Source organism: Silene latifolia, chromosome 2 (assembly GCF_048544455.1).
Source record: "Silene latifolia isolate original U9 population chromosome 2, ASM4854445v1, whole genome shotgun sequence".
In the NCBI taxonomy this organism is placed as follows: domain Eukaryota; kingdom Viridiplantae; phylum Streptophyta; class Magnoliopsida; order Caryophyllales; family Caryophyllaceae; genus Silene; species Silene latifolia.
The window spans coordinates 182265362-182271361 of record NC_133527.1 but is presented as its reverse complement, the minus strand read 5'-3'; positions in this window follow the sequence as shown (position 1 = coordinate 182271361).

Genomic DNA, 6000 nt, shown 5'->3' with positions numbered 1-6000 from the left:
AGAACGAAGTCTAGAATGCAAAGGGAGAAGAGAAGGGCGGACACTCGCGTGAGAAATATGAGGAACGAAAGCTCCTATTTATACTAAACACGCGGAGGAATTATGGTAAGACTAAGATACGGAAGGAAAGATCCGGAAACAACCGACTTAGGTTAAACGCGGAAACTTGGACAAAAAGAAAACCCTGGGAAAAGGCGCAGCAGGTGCTGCGTCCCTTGGAAGAGGCGCAGCACTTGCTGCGTCCTTTCCCGGGTAGGTTCCTCTGCGCGTAGAAAACGCGTTTGACAGCCTGTCGTATTTTAGGCATAACTTTCTCTACAAGACTCGTATTTAGGTGATTTTGGTGGCGTTGGAAAGCTAAGAGAAAGATCTAGAACTTTATGTGAAATAGGCCTGACCCACAAAAGTTGTTATGACCTCGTAAAACGGGCCTAAAGATCGGGTTGTCATTTTAACTAAATGAAATGCACATTTTGTAATGTAAACTTTTAGTTTAGCCTAATGAAGTGACATGAGACTCAAAATGAGATATAATATCAACATTTATGACATCCTAACCTTAGGTAGACAAGGACATTGCTTTGACTCGGGATTTGACGGTTTTAAGAAATGAAGACGGTTTTTGACCCGGACTCCAAATGTACTCTAATTACTGCCAAAACGACCGTATCGGCGCGTAGATGACAACTAAGAGGTAGACATTAATGTTTGAGCAATCACTTGACGATAATCTTATGAACTGTCACAAATCGTTTCGCGAATCAAACATGCGGCCCAATCATCACCGGGTGGTTTGCGAGAGGTGCAGAAACGAGGTGTCTACACGTTTAGTTGCTATACGAGAATTAATTTCCCATGATTTTATGAATTGGCGAATTTATGTGAGGGGGCGTTTGTTTCGCGTATGAGTATAGGTTTGGAATCAGGAATCATACCTGGGTGGTATGGGATATGAACTCCATTCCTCATACCCTGTGTTTGTTTCAATTCTAAGCGGTATGGGTTTGAAACTCAGTTAAATTTGAAATAAGTAAAATAAAATATTTTAAATAATAATTTTTGATATTATAAAATCATGAAAATAATTTTTTACTCAAATAAGTATATAAAAAATTGATTTACAATATGCCATAGTTTTTGATTTCACATGTTTTACTCATTCTAATTTGATACCCATGGGTATCAATTTCATACCCACCCCCTTCCTTGGGTATGAGAAACCCATACCTCATGGGTTTGAGGTATGGGTATGAAACCCCTACAAAACTCAAAGAAACACTTGATATGAGTTTGGCTCATTCCAAACTCATACCCCATACCTTTTTTATTTGAACCAAACACCCCCTGAATTATCTAAAACTCGTTGGATTGACATCTGGGAGTTGAATTGACATAAAAGTTTCCAATTATCTAGGAGGGGCTAGGTAATCAAACTCCTCCATTATGGAGGAGTCGACAATTCATGGGGAAAAAAAATCCCATGATTTAAGGTATGTTTGGATAACAAAAGTGAAGGGAAAGGGAGGGGTAGGGAGGGGGAAGGAGGGAAGGGAATGGGAGAGAAGGAGATGGAGGGGGAATGAGGTGTGAGTGTTTGAATACAATTTCCCTTCAAATCTTGCCTCTTGTGGAAATATTTTGATTTGCCTTGAAAGAGGTAAAATAGATCCCTCCAAATTTCTCTTCTCTCATTTCCCTCAACTAAGGATGACAGAGGATAATCCAGGATCCTACCCATATTCGCTGGATCGAACCCTAATAGAGAGGCTATGGATCTCATTTTTATGGATTCAATGGATATGGGTCAGTTATGGATCTTGGAAAATCTACGTGGATATGGATATGGATTTTGTCGCTAAGATCCAAACCCTACATAAACCCATATTTTTTATTTTATTTTTAAATTTTTAGATATATAAGAATCGTTAACGTTTATAGAAGTCATGTTTTCTTATCTTTTATTCAACTCTCCTATGTCAGTTATCTTAGTTCATAGTCATTAACGAATTTACAACCTAATTTAAAAATTCGAGGAATAACAAATAACTTTTTTCATAGTACAAATAATAACTTATGCGGTAATTTGTTACTTTATCATGATAAATATCAACATATTTTATATCTATAATTTTATTAAACATTCTAATGCGTTTTATGTAATTTTAACAGTGAAAATAAATTTAGAAGATGAAAAAATTAACGAAATTTTTTGAAAAAGATTGGACCCATTTAAGACCCAAATCCTACCCAGATCCATGGGTCTGCAAATTTTGGACCCTGTGGATATGGGTCGGATATGAATCCAACATACCCCTTCCTATTCTACATAACTGTCCCAGTTTCAATTTTCGTCTATTTACAATAATGTCCCATTATCCGTTTTTGGTAAACTTTTATACTTATTTTAATCACTTCAACCCATAACAATATCGCACCTCATTCCACAACAATACTTATTTTAATCACTTCACCCACAATAATACCCCACAATACCTTTAAAAAAGGATTACGCATCTGAGGTAGTACCTCAGACCTTGTAGTTTTTGAGTATATACACATTTTTTATGAGCATATTACCATTTATAAATATAGTTTTTGAGCAATATTATATTTTTTTTGTGTAATGTTTTTAGTAAATGTGCTCAAAAACTTTATACTAAAGTAGAACTCAAAAACTTTACAATAAAACTCAGAAAATAAATAATAAGAGGTACTACCTCAGATGTATAGTCTATGAACTGTTTTCCTCTCTCCAATTACCTCACCCCACCACAATACTTTACATTATTTAACTCACTTTCTTAATTCTTGAGCAATTTCAACAACGAGACAGTTATCGGGAATAAGAGGAAGTATATAATATGGATATGGATAAGGATACTATATGACCCTACCCATTGTCATCCCTACCCTCAACACTTATTTGTTATTCAAAGAAGGGATTTTAAATCTTCTACTGTCCCTCCCTTTATTCTCCTTCCAAATTTCTCAATCCAAACATCCTTAGGGTATGATTATCAGTCAGACTCACCAAAGTCTTAAGACTCTGTCACATCAGCTTTTCACTAACTTTTATTATTTCTTTATTGTTCAGACTCACCCCAAACTTTATACATTATCCGTCAGACTCACCTCAGACTTTACTTTTTTCACTTTACTCCTTTTTTTCACCAAAAAAAATGATACATGGAATTCACTCATTGGTTAATTTCCCTTTAAAGTGGGGTCAAGACACACCCAAAGTATTAAGTTGAGTCTTGGATTTCCAAGACTCAACTTAAAACTTTGTCAAGATTATGCTAGATTATTGGTAGTCTTGAGTAACTCTTGTCTTAAGACTTACCAAAGTCTTGACTCAAGACTACCAATAATCTTATCCTTGAGGTAACCAAATATCTCCCATTTTTTTTTTCAAATTATGAGATTTTTCAATTTTCATTTTTATGCGGGCAACTAAACGAGACCTAAGTTTTTAATAACCAACGGAAATACAATAACGTGCAGTGGACTTGTGGTCAATTAACAAGTACAAAGACGATCCAATCGTTTTCTAGTTTCTACGAAGGTCAGTCCTTACTCTTTAGGTATCAAATTGTGTGGAATGGCTCGTTAATAAAAGTGTAGGGGAAAAGACTAGAGAGGAATGGAGGATAGCAAATTCCGCATAAAACGGAGCAGCAAAGCAGGATAGCCGGAGGCCTTGAGTGGATCCAAAAGACTCGCCTAATGCACCGGAACCTTTCATTTTCTTATGCATCTGTGGTCCAAATCTATGTTCATGCACCTACTCGATCTCATTTTGTATTTTTGTATCACAATCTAGTGGGATTTCTTCATCAATATGTCACTTATGATGTTGCGTAAATGCAATTTATTCAACACAAAGAAGGTTATAGTTATCGTTACATGTATTGATGGTAACATGTAACATTAGGGGCTAAATAAATGTGGATGCATATTTGTATAAGATTACGTAAAAATCAAATGAATTACTTTAATTCATTTGTGTTATAACGTAAAGTAATTTTATGTTGTAAAATCTAACGTCACTTCACAATGGCTATATAAAGGATTGAAATCCTTTGGAAAATATATCTCACAACAAATATCAAACAAGGTAACTTAGCTTGGTGGAAAATAGCAAGTCCGGTTTGAGGGTGAGAGGCAGTATAACGGGTTTTATAATACAATAATTTAGGAGGTTACTCTAGGGGTAATATCATTGACTAATATTACTGGAGGGCTATAGGTTGTTATCTTGTATTATCGTGGGTTTCGAATTGGAATTAATTTGGGACGGTTACGTTGTACTCATACTATATTATTATAGTGGATTCTAGCCGATTTGGCTAGTGGGTTTTATTTCCGGTTTGGAAGGTTTTGCCCTGGGTTTGACCCTAAATACCGTCTCATCTTATTATTTCTTACATTTATTTACTTTTACGGTTTACTTGTCGATTGGTTGCTTCCGTTGCGCGTGGGAGATTGGCGCTAATTTCATTCCCAACATATGATTTATACCGTTTTTGTTTTATATCGAGAAACTTTTAGATTTGTCCTTAAAAATTGATTTGTTATAGAAACTTTTACGTTAATCGTTACAGACATAATTGAAACGTGGTGAAATATAATCATAAAATTGTCGAAATATAGTAATAACATATGGCCATATACTGATATACTCATATGACAGCTGGTCTCTCTTAAGATGGTTATATTCTGTTTAAGTATAAAATGGCTCAAATACTAACTGATATTGTTAGCAAGTTTTTATCATTTTCAAAGCATTCGATTTTTTATATATCATCTAACTATTTACTCCTAACCCGTTTATATTTAAAATGATTATGCCCGTTTTAAACAAGAACACAAAATCTCATTATAGACGGCACTTATCCGTCTATAACTAAAAACGGGCCAAATACAATATCATATTCCTAATAAGACAAGGAACAAGTGGGGTGGTGGGGGCCAAAAATATCACCACTTTCAAGCTATTAGACCCGTCTTTAGCTATAAACGGATATTATCCGATAACAAGACTAGCTGAAACAAGAATTTGTAGGTCATGTCAACAAAACAAAAAGATGTACTTGTAGCTCATAGTAGTAGCCTCAGTAGGCTTTGGTGACCAAGCTATGAGCCTATGATTCACAATTTCGAGAGCTGAAATTGGACAATAATTAGGGACAGTTTATCAAATGAGAAAAAGTCGGTTAAAAATTAACCCTTTTTAACAAAAAAAAAAAAAAGTGCTTTACTTATCACAACTTTGGGGGTAATAGTCCAATTAGGAGGGGGCCTTTACATAAAAATCAAGTTTATTATTACTCCGTCTATCCCAGTCAATTGTTGTTTTTGGTTTTGGCGCAAAGATCAAGAAAATAGAAAAGGGTTAATTACTAAATGACAAGTGGACCAAATTGAGTGTGAAGTATCAAATTGCTCATCAAGTTCATTCTTAAAATAGAAATGACAATAATTGACTGAAACACTCCAAAATAAAATAGGAAAACAAATAACCTCAGACAAAAAGAGTGTTATTTCTTTTAACAAAAGTGCTTTAATTTATTTATCAAGAAAGCATAACCTACTCAGTACACACTAGTCACTACTAGGGATGGCAGTGGGTCGGGGACCCTACCCAGACCCTGAGGGTCGGACCCTAATGGGTCGGGTATGGGTCTCATTTTTTCAGACCCAATGGGTATGGGTCGGGTCGGGTATGGGTCTTAAGAAAATATTTTGGGTCCGGGTCCGGGTCTAAGTTATGAGACCCATACCCGACCCTTAGACCCTTTATTAAAGAAAAAAAAATCAAAATCACAAGTTTTATGAATTCATACTGGCAGACTGTAGAAACCCATGGCAGACTGTAGAAACCCAACTAAAGTCTTTTCTCTACCCTCATCCCATAAAGTGATAAAACTCAACCAAACTCTTCTGACAATACCACCACTCCACCACTGACACAAGAAAACCACCACCACAGCACTGATA